The 3,858-nt window shown below is 45.7% G+C and overlaps 1 long non-coding RNA gene across 1 annotated transcript; it reads left to right on the forward strand.

Moving 5' to 3' along the window:
• Positions 1 to 1,672: 1,672 nt before the first annotated feature.
• On the forward strand, positions 1,673 to 3,190 carry LOC125549303. Its single transcript, XR_007301309.1, has 3 exons — positions 1,673 to 2,471; positions 2,643 to 2,709; positions 2,901 to 3,190. It is a non-coding gene; the product is annotated as an uncharacterized LOC125549303 (long non-coding RNA).
• Positions 3,191 to 3,858: the final 668 nt, after the last annotated feature.

The raw sequence follows: 3,858 nt of genomic DNA on the forward strand, positions 1-3,858 counted from the left end.
GTATTGGTGTTGGTACCTTTTGGCATAAATTACATTATGTTTTAGAAGTTCCATGGATTTGATTAACTTTATTTATGCTCGTGGTTGAATTATGATGTGGTGCATTTGAATTGTCTACGTTTGTTTTGAAATGTCGTGAATTTGTTTTAGTTGTTTGAGGAAATGTTTGGAAGAATTGGCAAAATACTTTTTTGAGACATTAAATTTGTAGGAAATCTACTAGGTGAATAAATATAATCACTGCAAAACTTGTAAATAAAGAAACATAATAATGAAGAGGTTTCAGACTTTTAGAGATGCCCTTGATGCAAGAGCCGTCAGGGTGACTGTTCCAAAACGGAAGAAAAACTGCTTCGTCTCCTTTAAGTTGGTACAAAAGTTCTGGGGCTTTTGAACTTCCGAGTGTGTCTCATATTCCAAGTTTAAATAACGAGCCCGAAACAACAGTCAGAAAGGGGCACCGGAGAAAATGGTTGCTTTGCATCTGATCTTTCGCTAGCTTTCTCGGGTCAGCTAGCTGGCGACGGCGCGACCCGAACCGTCGATCCCTTCCACCAACCCGTTCATGGCCGGCTAGCTTCTCGATCACTGTTTGTGCGTACCATGTTGATCACTAGCTAGTGTGTGTGTCTCTCAATCTGCTCAACAAACCTAGGCCATCGATTCACACTTTGGATTTGTCAAGCTCGTAAAGGCACGTGCTGTTGAGTCACTCCAAATCGAATCCGGCTAATGGTCGATCCGCAACCGCGTGGTGTGGTCTGAATTAAACTTGATGTGGATTCAGTGTTGTAAGTACCAAAATGCGGCGCCAAGGCAAGAACCTTATCAAAAGTGCTCAACTGTCGGTGGTGGTCGCCACTCACTCCGCCGCCACCACCCTACAACCCTTGTCGGCACTGACCGGCAAATTGCAATTGTCGGCCAAGTTGGCGGACGCAGCGAAGAAGAAGGATGCAGTCACCCCCCCCCTCCCCCACCACCACCACCACCACCAACCGACCTCGAGCAGCACCGACGGCTACCCAGGAGGCTGCACCGCCACCCCCTCCATCTCTGGAAGCCAACGATGACCCAAACTCAGACAAGACAAGGAGCGAGGCCGACATGCTCGAGGATATGCCCACAGGGTAATAAATATTCTGTTTGTTTTTGTTTTGCAATTGCTCAAGAGATTGATGCATGGTGTGATATTGATTGCTAGGTTCTTTCTTTGCTTTTGTAGTGTGCAATTGAATGATGATGCAGTGGATTTCATGGTGGTGCCGATAGTGATGGTGCGAGTGCATGAGGCCCATGTGAACTATTATGGCTTTTGGTCCACCGCATGTTGGTGGTATTTTGAAATGAGCTTGTTCATTCGGTACCTTTTTAGCACAATTTATGGTTATGTTTAGACGTTCGATCTGATGAACTTTATTTATGCTCGTAAAGTCACAGTTGAATTATGATGTGGTGCATTTGAATTTTCCATGTTTGCTTTGAAATGTCGTGGATTTGTTTCAATGCAAATGTTTGGAAGAATTGGCAAAATTCATTTTTTGAGAGATTAAGTTTGTAGGAAATGCACTAGATGAATAAACATTTAATCACTGCAAAACTTGTAAATAATGAAACAGAATAATGAAGAGGTTTCTGACTTTTAGAACAAGGTATCTTCTAGAGATGCCCTTGATGTAGAGCCGTCAGGTGACTGTTCCAAAACGGAAACAAAATTGCTTCGTATCCGTTAAGCTGGTTCAAAAGTGCGAGTCCTGGGGCTTTTTGAACTTGCGAGTGTGTCTCATATTCCAAGATTAAATAACAAGCCCGAAACAGCAGTCAGAAAGGGGCGCCGGAGAATATAGTTGCTTTGCATCTGATCTTGAGCTAGATTTCTCCGGTCAGCTAGCCAGCGACGGCGCGACCCGAACCGTCGATCCCTTGCACCAACTCCTGCATGGCCGGCTAACTTCTCGATCACTGTACGTGCGTACCATGTCGATCGATCACTAGCTAGTGTGTGTGTGTGTGTGTGTGTGTGTGTGTGTGTGTGTGTGTTTCAATCTGCTCAACAAACCTAGGCCATGGATTCACACTTTGGATTTGTCAAGCTCGTAAAGGCACGTGCTGTTGAGTCACTCCGAATCGAATCCGGCTAATGGTCGATCCACAACCGCGTGGCGTGGTCTGAAAAGGTGGGGAGAGAACCTTGTGTACTATCTACTATGCTCTATCTACGTGCTCTCCGCGTGCCTGTTGCGACGGTGGGAGTGGCCAGCAGCTAGCCGGCGGTGTGTATATATAGATAGGACCTTGGGGCGTCGAGACGAGCAGAGAGGCACCCATCAGCATCCAGCAGAAACCATCGATCGATCGATCGCCGGACACAGCATCGATTCTCCTCGCACACGCACATACGGATTCAGTCGATCGATAGATATACGTGATGGAGAATGAGAGGAACAACCAGGCTCCACCCCTACCCCCAGGTTAGTTAATTTCGACCAGTTTTGATCTCCATGCTCATGTCTGAAAACCGAGGCTGAACTCACTTCAGTTAGCTGCGGTGTCGTCGTCAGATGAGATAAAGATAGGCTAGCACGTACCCCAAGCTGTTGCTTTAGTTTGCTCATGTGTGTGCCTTACGTATGCGTGTGCAGGCTACTACCCATCCGCGGCTGCGGAGCAACGTCAAGGCGGCGGCGAAAAGGGATTCATCCAAGGATGGTAAGTACGCGCCACCACCAGCTGCTCCATCGATCGATAGCACCTCCTTTGTACTCCCTCCATTTTAAAATAGATGATTCAATTTTGTACTAATTTCAATACAAAGTTAGTATAAAGTTGGGTCATCTATTCTGAAACAGAGGGAGTAACTTACTTCATTGTCGCTGATCTCGATGTGTCGTGCTTTTCAGCCTGGCCGCGCTCTGCTGCTGCTGGATCTGCGACATGTGCTGCGACTAACTCGCCGGTCGCTGCCGGCACAAGACGTTGGTGCTAGTATAGACCTATGAAGAGCATACACACAGAGAGACTCGTTGCTTAGTTAGTGTTTGTTTGTTGTTTTAGGTAGTGCAAAAAATACCCCGCAAAAAAAAGGTAGTGCAGAAAATAACCGAGAACGCATGCGTGAGTGGTGTCCATGTAACTTACCGTGCGTATCGATAATTCTACACCTACGAAAGTTCTACGTAGGGTTACGTAACCTTCCATAAATCCCCCCCCCCCTATTTTAACCGGGGTGGGCCCCAGCTGCAAATCCTGGCCCAATTAACAAACCCCGCATCAGTTTTTACGTGAACGTAACATTACGTATGTGTAGCATTGCTCCGTGCGTATTGGGGCTTTGCTACACCCAGGCAATTATTGTACGTAAAACTACGTGAAAACTGGTTTGGGTGATTTGATTGGAAGAAAAAAAATGGCCCGGACCCCACCACGTGAAATTCGGGGGGAAGAGAGAAGTAAATTATGAAGTTTAAGTAAGTTTACCTAGATGGTACGTAGGTGTAGGATTAGAATAATGCTACATCTATGAATGGCTTAAAGTAATCCTTAGAGGATTAGACAGCTAGCAAGTTATGATTGGAGTTAGAGAGAAGGCGGGCCTCACCCCACGTAAAATCAGAGGGAAAAGAAGTATTGTTGGAAAGTTATGTGAACATTTACATTAGCCGTCGTAGGTGTAGGATTATTGGTGCGTGTTGGTGTGGCGTCCGCGTCGATCGTCGTGTGTAATTGGTGTGTCTGAAATATACTCACGTACGTACACACCATACTTGATTTAGGCCTTGAAATGTGCATCATTTTTTTAATGAACCCTCTCATCTAGTCATAACATGTCATCAGTACAAAGAACATTACAAATGATAA

This window comes from Triticum urartu, chromosome 3 (genome assembly GCF_003073215.2).
Source record: "Triticum urartu cultivar G1812 chromosome 3, Tu2.1, whole genome shotgun sequence".
In the NCBI taxonomy this organism is placed as follows: Eukaryota; Viridiplantae; Streptophyta; class Magnoliopsida; order Poales; family Poaceae; genus Triticum; species Triticum urartu.